We start from the raw sequence: 11,635 nt of genomic DNA on the forward strand, positions 1-11,635 counted from the left end.
AGGGTCATATTTCAGGAGTATTTTAAATATGTACATAAGACCACACTTGCTATTTTCAAAATCCACGTACATACAACTACACAGCTGTCTTTGAATGCTTAGAATGCTTTTGGAAATCTTAAGGTTTGAAGTCTATAAAGTGCTGATCAGCTTTCAGCTGAGAGCCAGCTAGGCTTCCTAACTCCCCGTAGGTGCTGTGTACTTTGCGGGTGTGGGCTTAAATAATAAACGTAGGGTTGTTACAGAACAACATTTTAGGAATGTTTTTAACACTGTAGATTTATCTGAGAAGTCCTAAAATCAAACAACCTCTTTATGCTGTTGTCTTCTGTATTGTTAATCTCAAAACAAATACAAAAAATTATCTATATTAGATTTTTACACGTAGTCATCCTTAGAAACTTAATTTGCATGAAACCCTTGCAGTTAAGTCCAGTGATATAACTGGTAACTTAGATAATTTAAGCAAGTCAATTTTTTAATTAAGTGTATAAAAATCTAGCCCTAGTATCTTAGAATGCTTTACACTATTTTTATCCTAGTGAGCAAGAAAGCTCTGCTTTTAGCAGTTTTTCAGCCTGTTCTGTCTTCGTTATACTTGAGGTTTTCTCTTCCCTTATGCAGGAAGACAAAAACACTGCAAATTTTTGGGAGCACTTGTAATAAGTCATTGTAGCACTGGTCAGACCTGTAAGCCAACAGAAAATTCAATCCTGTTCCTGCGAAAGGAACAATGTCTAGTGGGATCCTGATTCTCCTTAACGCTGCCGTGGGCTTGGAGAACTTTGAGGGACAGTCCATGGCTGACAGGAGCAAGTAATGTGAGAGCAGAACCTGGTACCGCCTTACCTCTCTCTGCACTGCGAGATGCCGAGCAGAGCAGCCTGCGTTGATTCAGATGGAAGCTGCAGGCTGCGCGACTGCTCAGGACATCTGCGTTCAGGTGCCAGGAGAACTCGTGTGGGCAGGTGTCTGTGCTTAGCGCGGACCATAAATGCAACATGCTGCTTCCTGGGCATTGAGTTTATAGAGAACCCATATGGAGCTAATTCTGTTTTTTAAGGTTTTAATTTGAATTAAGTAATCCCTGAAGCATAGAGCAATTGAAGCAACAGATCTGTTGTGTTGTAGATTTAGACTCTCTCTACAACTGATATTCATCCCACTGATTTTATTGGTGACTTCTCATGATAGTATAATCTGTTAATTTGGTGTAAATGTGATTTGATAAACACCAGCAGTGTTTTAGGTGTGATTACAGCTGCCTTGTGACTGCTTGTTTTGGCAAATACTATCTTTTGTTTGTACAAAGCCCAAATCCTTAGGGAAGTTGCTGGTGCCTGTTACTGGGAACAAACCACACGTAAGTCATGTTATGGGCTGAACACTTGACGAATTCCCTCCTTAAACCAGGGGTACTAAAATGTACCTGTGATACATATTTTAGCCTTCTTGTCTATATTGTGGTGTGAGGAAAGTTTGTCATCCTGATGGATGAAATCCTTGTATGATGTTTTTAGGGTGGCTTTGAAACTGTGTATTAACTGCTCCCGATAGGTGTGCTGACCGAGGCACAGGCAAGCTGTAATGAAATGTGTTAGGAAGAGACACAGAGTCTTATTCCTTTCACGTGCTCGTATCTGGGGAAGGTTTTGGATTTTTTTCGCTTTTAAGCTTGGAAAACAGCGCTGTATCAAAGTGCTGTTCTCGAAACAGTTGAGCAGATCTGTTGCTTCATGATGTCCCCTTCAAAAAAGGCTTCATTGCATTTTAAAAGCTATGCTGAGATTGTGTGCTGTTTTGAGAAAAACAAGATTCCTCTTTTTGGAGGGCAGATTTTCTTCGTAAGCCGTTCTTGGTTTTTCCTGCTAAGGGAACAATCTTACATCATCAACTATAAAATGTACCCCGTAAAATGTGGATTCTTTTATCCCTGTGAAATTGTCTTGCGTGGTTAACTTTCTGCTAATTTAGCTCGCATTCATTTCTTTTGCACAACGTTCTATGCGATTCTTCCCACACACCTTTCACAATCAGGGGCAATCACATCCTGCCATTACAGAGGCAGCCTGTGAATTTTTGCATTAATCTCTCTTGTAAATGTTACTCTGTGAAAACACAAATTCCGGAGGGCAAACAATTCCCTAGCCTACGCTGCTGCTTAAACTTGCTCAGTGATCTTTTTCCATTTGCCTGTTCCTGGGATCAGTTTGTCCTAACGCTCGGTGTTAGGTGTTTTTTGGAGTCAGAGCAAGTACTTACCAGTCCCGGTACAAGTGGATGTTTAATTGTTCTCTGGAGTTTTAATATAAGCGAAAACTGAAAGCTGTTTAGAGCTGAATTCAAATGAACAAAATCAGAACCCAAGAACCTTCACAAAATAAGATCTTTAGACAATCAGTGGCCTTATCATTAAATTCTCATTTGCTTTGCAGGTGAAGGAGGGTTCTGATTCTGGGCTAATTGGTTGTGAAAGGGAGATGAACAAATGAGATCTGCTTTTGCATCCCCTTCCCTTTTTTAATCTCTCCTCCTTCCCTGCTGCTAGCAAGGAATGTAATTACGGATGGGATGCTTTGCAGCCTTTCTCTTGGGTCTCGAAACTGCCAAGATGGAAACTCCCGCAGGGATAACATTTTTTTCTTCAATGTGCCAAGAGCAAAGGATTGTTTGAACATTCGAGTATTCATCCAACTCATTTAAAAAGAAAACTCTTCTTCTTCCAGCCACTGTGCCTGCTGTTGATGAATAGGTACAGTCTAGGACTACGAGATAGTCGATACTCAGGGAATTTCACCGTTAAAATTGTGCAAGAAAAATAGTAAGTTGGAGGGTGGGAGGGAGCAGGGGGCTGAGAGGGGGAGTGATGAACGTCATTTTAGATGCAGCTACTTTGTGTCTGTACATTTCTGGAATAAGATCACATTTCTTTTCCTACAGCATGGACAGTCTCTGTCTGTTTTTAGGGTTCTAGGTAAGCAGAAAGCACCCTTCCTTCCTCTTCACTGCCCTCCTCTCCCAGTCTTAAAGCCCAGGTAGCTTGTCTCTGCGGTGGGTGGAACTGGTGTGCAGTAAACTGGTCCCAGCACTGAGGCTAAAGGAGTAGGCAGTGGAGGAGAATGGACTAAAGACTTTCTTTAAGCATTCGGTGCTTACTAGTGAGCGTGGACTTTCCTTTTAGCTCTAAATCGCATTCCAAACAGGAAAAGTTACGTGGAATGCATTTGGGATTAGTTAGCATGTTAGAGATCAGGGGGTGACGTGGTAGGTGCCCGTGCACTGGTTCAGCCGCGGCCGGAGGGGATGAGGGGCATGTCACCTCCCCGCTTTGGGGGGGTCGAGGGGTTCAGCCTCCACGCAGGGGTAGCAGGACGTACTGACCGGGTGTACGTGTGGAGGGGAGGAAGGGGCGTGCTGCTTCCGTGGGTGAGCGAAGGGGACAAGTAACGCAGATAAGGAGGGGGAGGCTGAGCGTGTGTGTGTGAAGTGAGTGCGTGAGGGGTGGGAAAGGGTGAGGGATCCCTGGGGGACCCGAGGGCTGGAGAGGAAGATGCACATTGCGTGGGGGGAGGAGGGTGTGCTTGCAGGGGTGTTCAGTGCACCTTTGTGCCGTGGGGGACCGTATTACGGGTCTTTGTGAAGGGTGGGTGTGTGGTGGGTGTATGTGTGGAGAGCTGCTGGTACCCGGGGGACGACAGTCGTGCCTCTGGCTAGAGCTGGGTGGTCCCAGTGGGGTCACGAGCGGCCCTGGGCTGGAGTGGGGGGAAGCGGGGTGAGCGGAGCAGCCCCCGATGCTGCTCTGTGCCATGCCAGCCTGCACGCTGTGCTGCCCGGTGCCGTGCCAGTCCCACACTGGTACCATGCTCCCTGATGCTGTACTGTGCCAGCCTCGCACGCTGGGTGCCAGCTCCGCGCGCTGGGTATCGCGGTGCCGTGCCATGCCAACCCCGCACGCCGAGTGCCAGCCCCGCACGCCGGGTATCGCGGTGCCGTGCCCCGGTTGGGAGGCTGCGGAGGGCTGGAGCGGGAGGCAGCCGGAGCAGCCCTGTGAGCTGTGCCCGGCGAGGCACCCTCCTGCCCGGCCGGCCGAACGACACGTCTGCAGCAAGCGGTTTGCAACGCTCGGCTTTTTGCTGCTGTGCTCTGCGCCCCGCGCCGGGAAAACGAGCTTTGTCGGGAAATCGGCTCATGAGGTAGATTCCCTCTGAAAGGGGGACGCGCGCCCTGCGCATAACGGGGAAGGAAAGCAGGCTTTTGACTGAGTCCATTTAAAAAATTGCAACCGCTGCCCCCTCCCTCCTCCACTTTCTAACGAGCCTCCGGTTCCGCAGAAAGGATTCATCGTAGCCATGCAGTACTCACCTTCTCCGGCCGCATCTTCCTCCGCTCGCCGGGCCACTTGCACAAGGGGAGAGCGATCGGAGGGCGGCAAGGCTGGGAGCCGGTGCGGGAGCCCGACCATGGAGGTAGCTGGAGACCTTGCGAGCTGGCCAGTCTCGTCCCCCCCGGGTCTTTACCACAAAGCAGCAGATCGTGCTGAACAGGCGCCTGTGCTGTGCTGCGGATGTGGGGAGGGTGGAAGGGCTCCCCGCGCCCGCTACCTCAGCAGCACTCGCTGATCCCAGCCAAATTTTTCAACTTTATTTAGGGGGAAGAACAGATCACATGGGGAGCTTCACCGAACGGGGAGGAGCATGCTAGTGCGGAATCAGGTCACCAACATAAAAAACCCGGGAGTTAGTCACAGCCACAAAGATTAATAGTGTTAGCATAATCCAGACATAAAAAGAGGCTGAGACAAAGACAAGAGATGCTTGGGGGAATTAAATGCTTCTGTTTTCTTCCCCTATCTGTGTCATTAAGTAGGGTAATTTCTGGCTCCTTTTATCAGGTGAGTTTTCCTGATTGAATAAGAAACAGAGTAGAATGTAAAAGAAATGTTTTCAGCTTCCAAGTGCTTTTGAGCACATTCTTCTTGGCTGTCAATCTAGCATTTCTACGGGATTTTTTTTTTACATTTCTGAAAGGCTGTCTGTCTCTGTATTGCTGGGTTGCACTGATTCAGTCCAAGAGAAATAGATGCTACGGACCCATTCCAAAACATAGACATGCCCACATATAACAGTCTAGGCTGAATAATTACCGCTGACTCCGACCTTTAATTTGCATCTCTTGCCCAGACAAAAGCAAGAAGGGTGCTGGCTGATCCCTTACTGTCTCTGACTGAGACAGGCTGAGAAATCATTGTGGAATGAAGTTTCTACAGCAGCTTTTTCTGATCTCTATCTGTCATTCCTTGATAGATGGCAAAGCTCCTGACAGGAGCGTGGGTAGTACAAAAGCTATCCCCAAGTGCCGAAGAGCCGATTGCTGCCAGGACCGCAGCGTGATTCTTATGACTTTTAATATCTTTATTTAATCAACAGCACATTCCAAAAAACTGTGATGGATTTAGGTCATTTAGAGGCCAGAACTCAAAAACGGATGCCTAAATATGGGTGCCTAACTACATATGTATCTTGTGAAGAAGTGGGCCTGACTTTTATAGGTGCTAAGCAACTGTTCTTCTGCATTTCTATCTGCTTTTAAGTCACATCCCACCCTCCGCCACCTTCCTCATGTTCACACTTTTAAAAAGAAATTAGCTTTGAAAAGTAGGCTATCTTACTCCTTTGCTGACAGAAGCATCCTGCCCAGAAGAAGCTCCATCCTAAAAGACGATACCAGAAGAAGGGGAAATGGGTAACCAGATGGAAAGTCATGACACAGCCAAGGGGCCTGAGGTGTCCAGTTAGTATGAAGCTGCAGGAGAGCTGGTCTGCCACGCACCCAGAAATGACTCAAACAGTCATCGAACAAGTCGCGCCTGCCTACAGAGTGACTATCCTTCCTTCAGCTTGCAGAAAAATTAACCAGCTTTGGCAGTTAAGGGCTGAAACAGTCAAAATGTTGATTCTTGGCAACTTCTTAATGAGCTGCCTCTGAATTAGAGATGATATCAATCAGGATAGCACATCAAGACAAGCAACCTGCACATGAGTGTAGATCAAACCATCCAACACTGAATCCTTTGGTGTGCAGCGCAGCTCTCTGCTGCGTTCTCCGTCGAGTAGAACTTTACGCTCCTTGCTTTTGTTTGCCCAGCCTGGGGCGCAGAGGGATAACCTGTGCCTGCTCCAGGCTCGCTGCTTCCTGCGGGTCTGTGGAAGGAGGCCGGGGAGGGCAGCTGCTTGCGCTGGAGGGGAGAAGGATTGCAGTTGCAATTGGTTCTTTTATAGGTAAGAGCAATGGAGTGGAGAAAAAGCACTTTACACCTTTACTACAATACAGACAAGCTGAACACACAGCTAGAGTCTGTCCCTGCGCTTTAAACTTGAAAATGGTGTCCTTCCGAGTTAGTCTTGAAGAGTACCCGGGGTGTATTACCTGGAGACTGACCGTGACGTATAACTTCCAGCTCAAGTGTGCAGAGGCCTGATTTTCGACAGAGATGCCATCCATTCCTCTGTATGTACAGTCTGAGATATTTTCTTTGGTTTGATTTTTTAATAGTTTCTCTGTATTGTCAGCTAGCAATGGAAGGTAAAGTAGTAAGCCTAACAAAGGTTTTTACAGGTCTGGTTAGCCCTTATTTATATTTTCATCTCCAAGTTCTTTTTTTCTTAGACTGAAGTTTTCCGTCTTATGTGTTTCATAAAACTTCCTTTTACATTTCTTTTTATACACAGCTTCTTTCTGGAGTATCTTATGTCAGCTCAGAAAGCTATATATAATGTGTGTGTATGCATACATATTTATATACATGCATACATATACATATGCAAAGACCTGGCAATACAAATTTCTACTAGTTGGTGTTAGTGCAAGGGTAGGTTTTCCTCCATTTTTATTTGTATTTAACTCTCCTCAACACTTTGCCTGTGAACTCATAAGTAAGCCAATAAGGAATGTCTGAAAATGTTCTAATATATTTTTATGCTACATTGAATCTGTTTTTCTAATACTTGTTCTTAATTGACTATGACTAATACACTAAAATTTCTCACGTTGTCAAGTTTGCCACTTCCTGAATCTTCTCTATTTGGAGGCTCGTAGCTGGTCAGAAACTATATCAGTCAGTCTGAAGGTCGTGGCTGTGTCTGAGGACTGTTGACCAACTACAGGTACAGTATTTATCTGGTGGATCCCTGTCTCCTCCGGGAAAACTTGTACTTCGCAGAAACTCAGTGGTTGGTTCGGTAAATACTTGACATCATGGTTAAGCCCACAGGTCTGAATCGGCAGTGGCATGCAAATACCCAACTCCCACTGATTTCACTAGGACTTAGACCAAAATATCTTTGTGCTCATGGTTTCTTGACAGTGAATGCTGTCAGAGTTCATGGGAGCCGTTAGAAAGACCACAGTATGTTCTGACAGTAGTTGAAGGCATAGAAGAAAAATGAACATTTGTAACTCCTTGAGAAGTTCTTCCAGCTTTGAAAAATGGCCCCAAGCTTCTCTCCCAGTCTGCAGTGAAATGTTCCTTATTCATCACTGCAAAAACCCATGATGTCCCAGTCAGATTGTTGATGTTTCTGTCGCTTCTTCTGTTTTAAATCTTATAATTAGTAATTTTTCACTCTTCCAGATTGTCCTTTCTCTTAGAAATTTATACTGCAAACAATGACAAAGTACATCAGACACCACTGTAATGTAGGTACGCAAGACAAGGAAATTGCTCCCAAGATGATGTTTTCACCTCTTCTCCCTTCACCGCCTATGTTGTTGTCAAGGTGCTATTCTCATTACGTAGAGATTGAAACAAGTCCATTACGTGTAACGGGTCACCATTTCACCTTGGCGCGGTGAGAAAGGAATATGGCTTTCCTTATTTAGAACTGAGCAGGCAGGCATTAAAAAAAAGAATTATTAAACGCAAAGTTTCTCATCAAAGCCAGGCCATCAAATGGTTCTTCATTTGTTAAAGTTATAAATATTGACTGCAGGGGAAGAGCGAAATTTATAGCCAAGCATAATGAAATGGAGTCACATTATGCAAAAAGTTCCAGTGCTTGTGTGTTGTTCTTCTTCTCTTCAGTCCTAACCAGAAGGTTTGATTTTATTAGGAGAGATAAAATTTACTTAATCAAAAAATCAGTTAACAGCCTATTCCTGGATGAGTACATAATGTAAAAATGGCTTACCCTAGTACTGCTGCCGCATCCATCAGTATCGCTAATGTTAATTGAAGGCAGCCTGATCATGAAACGCGGCGTGAGTTTTGAGGCTTCGGAGGCATTGTTGTGGGAATCGCCAGGCTGTTCCACTAGCGCGGTGCATGGAGATCTGTGAAATGGCTCCAGAAGAAGGCTGGCAGTCTCCGAATTCTTTAGTCCAGAAAGAAGGCAGGCAAGAAGGGGTCTGGTAGGAGTATATAAAATGCGTAAAACTGAGGAAGTTGGTCAGAAATTCCTTTTGCGAGCAAGAAGTTCCATGGAACTGAAAGGCCTTAGAGATGAAATAGATGGAAGCAAATGCTGCTGTACGTGGCACGGGATGTGCCTGCAGAGTCACTTGGTGCACGTGTGAAAGCCTTGGTTGAAAGCCTTGAAGGATTCCAGTAGAGGTGTCAGCGCTCACGCGGGAATGGCAGCATCCGTAGCTACAGGCCGTAGGTTTCTATTGTGGCCTGCGGTTGTAGGGCACGCTGCTTAGCACATGTGAAGAAGAAATTCCCTTCGGGGCAGATTTTCTGTATTCATTTTTCTCTGTAAGTGTAAAAGCAGTTTTAAAAGCATCCATGACCGACCAGTGTCAGAATCCTGGGCTCCGTAGGCGGCATATTTGATCTCGTATAGCAACTTTTGTTTTCTTACCATGGAACAGTTCTGGTTTCATGTCTGCTAGGTGAGGAATAAATTCTGGCTCAACAGCAGCAATATAAATCTAGACTTTTCCACTGAGGTCAACTGCTTCGGTGCATATCTACATAAATTTCTAGTCCTAGCACTAGAGAGACAATTTTTTGGCTGGTTTCTTTTACCAGATCAAAAATCTCCTCAAAACAGCTTGAGTCGGATAATGAACATTCTGGAAATGTGAAATACAGTAAGAGCGTTCTAGTGCACGTAGGATAGGTACATCTTGTTTTACACTGCTGTATTGCAAAGGTCAGAGCTGTTAAAGAAGCTGACATGTTCTTTGAAATGACCCTGAGTAATCCCAGAATAGATCTCTGCCACCAATAACCGTATCACTCCTTGGATTTTCTTTTGTTGCCTCTCTTGCCTCATGTAGAGCTCTGGTTAAATTTAACAGCAGTCGTGTCTCTGGACAATACCTCCCACTCATGAAATAGGTGCGTACTCTTGTAAGTGGGCTTCTGCGTGTTATACATGCCCTCCTGTGTTTTGTGCCTGAGGTTCTTTGTTCCCACCTCTGATTTTCTTTTAAAATGGAAATACAGCAGCTTCTGGAGCATAAGAAGGCACTGTTCACCAGACCGGAGGTTAACGGTTTCGCTCATTTTCAGCCGACAGAAGAGAAGGCTCCGGGGAGACCTTACTGCAGCCTTTCAGTACTTGAAGGGGGCTTGTAAGAAAGGTGGGGACAAACTTTCTCTTGGGGCCTGTTGCGATAGGACAAGGCGTAATGGTTTTAAACAGAGAGAGGGTAGATTTACACTGGATAGAAGGGAGAATTTTTTTTATGCTGAGGGTGGTGAAACCCTGGCCCAGGTTGCCCAGAGAGGTGGTCGATGCCCCATCCCTGGGCACATTCAAGGCCAGGTGGGATGGGGCTCTGAGCAACCTGATCTTGTTGAAGATGTCCCAGCTCATGGCAGGGGGGTTGGGCTAGATGGCCTTCAAAGGTCCCTTCCAACCCAAACCGTTCTGTCATTCGATGATGCTATGATTTTCTTTCAGTAGGGAAATGGCAGCAGCTGCCTCCCTGCCTGCGGAGGTTGCCGTGAAGGCCAGCCAGGAGGCACTGGAGCTGGGCTCTTCTGCAGAGAGCTGCTCTCTGGGATGGGACTACTGGAAAGCGAGTGAACTGGTCAGTACGGACTCCACTTTTCCATTTTCTTCCTCTTGCTTCTGCCAGCACTTTGATACATTAGGACACAGAATGGGGTTAACATTTTGGCTTGTTGTAGACAGGGGAAGCTTGTTGAATCACGGCCAGTCTCCAGCGTAAGGGCAGCGTGCTGATGGGCACACAGTGGCCGTGCGGATTGCACCAGCCAGAGGAGTCCAGGTTGAAGAAGCTGCAGAGAAGGCTGGAAACACCTGAATTCTCTTAGGTTTCTGGACAGCAGCCGTGTGGTTTTCTGTCACTTGCATCATTTCTTTTGAAGCTGGAACTAGCTGTTCCTGCTTGATGCTTCTGCCCACAGTAATCTGGGTGCTGCCTTCCTAGCCTATTCTCCCTTCTTACCCTTCAGGGGCAGTCTGCAACCAGAAACTCTGTGTTTTCAGCTTTCCTGTGCATCCATCTCTGCTCTCTCTTCCCATGCCAAAAGATCTGTGTACCTCCTCTTCTCCCTAACTGTCATTCCCACTAAGTCAGGGTGCCTCGTTCTGCTGTGCTGCACCGTGAGCTCCTTTTTGTCCTGCGCCGTACCCTGCTGCTTGCCTGCTTTCTGCCGGAGGCGAGGTGGTTCTGCACATTGGTGCCTGGAGGCAGACGTACAAACAGAAAAACATCATCCATTTGAGTGCAAGACCTCGTATCACTTGGCTAATTATCATCAGTTAACTCATCTGTTCCTGGGGCTTCCTCAAGCATTTTGCTGAAGCCCTGTTATTCAATGGCAATTGTTTGGTGACCATTTGCCAACCGTGTAACTGCTGTGTCAGCTGTGTATGTCTCAGGGTTTTTAGTCTTTTTTCTGAGGTATTAGTGCTTCTAGTCCTGAAGTGTGGAACTAAAAGCTGACGAAGTGGTGAAATTTGCCACCATTAGTAGGTTTTTTTTTCCTCTTTAAAAATTTACCTGACTTTGGCCAAGTTATAAGTGCAGTACAGCTTATGAATTACTCAGGAAAGCTGACGTTAGCCTGTGAGGATAAACATTGCTAGATTTCTGCAAATCATGGCAGAGAGAGTCGCCCTCAGACGGCAGTTGAAGGGAGAACTTGAACTGAGGAGCTGAGGAGCCTTACCTCCGGGCAACATCAGGAGGCTCAGGAAACGAGATTTGCTAGAGCAATGTGGACAGCCTTGGGGACAGCCTGCCCTCAAGCCCAAGCACCTGGAGATTTCATCTCTGCAGACCATGCAGTGGCCTGGATCAGAAGAGGTCTGTTAGGACTTGCAACTGTGGATTTTGGCAGGCTGAGGTGTGCTTGGAGGCGAGGTGAGGGTAACCAGGACAGACTCAGCAAGGAGACTGAGAGTGGGAGGGAAGAAACGCTGCGTTCAGTTAAGGGCTTTGTAAAGAGTGATGAGGTTGGGGAGGCAGTACAGACAGGGAAAGTGGAAAAGACGTGCTTTACCAGGCGAGCACGCCTTGTAGGGAATGTGCTTCTCCAGGATGGGAGCAGGGCTGGTTGGGGAGGATCTGGGAGGGAAGCGGCTGAGTCCAGGAGCTGATATAGAAGCGACTTCAGAGACCAGAACAGGAGTGTGGACATTGGTAGTGTCTGGTGAGG

General features: G+C 46.5%; 1 long non-coding RNA gene across 1 annotated transcript in view; it reads right to left on the reverse strand.

Moving 5' to 3' along the window:
• The window catches only part of LOC142363082 (uncharacterized), an 8,922-nt gene extending 3,767 nt beyond the window's left edge, over nucleotides 1-5,155 (reverse strand). Inside the window, exon 1 of the long non-coding RNA XR_012765469.1 lies at nucleotides 4,363-5,155. This is a non-coding gene — a long non-coding RNA (uncharacterized LOC142363082). The remainder of the gene's footprint in view (nucleotides 1-4,362) is intronic.
• Between the last annotated feature and the right edge of the window lie 6,480 nt (nucleotides 5,156-11,635).

This window comes from Opisthocomus hoazin, chromosome 14 (genome assembly GCF_030867145.1).
Source record: "Opisthocomus hoazin isolate bOpiHoa1 chromosome 14, bOpiHoa1.hap1, whole genome shotgun sequence".
In the NCBI taxonomy this organism is placed as follows: Eukaryota; Metazoa; Chordata; class Aves; order Opisthocomiformes; family Opisthocomidae; genus Opisthocomus; species Opisthocomus hoazin.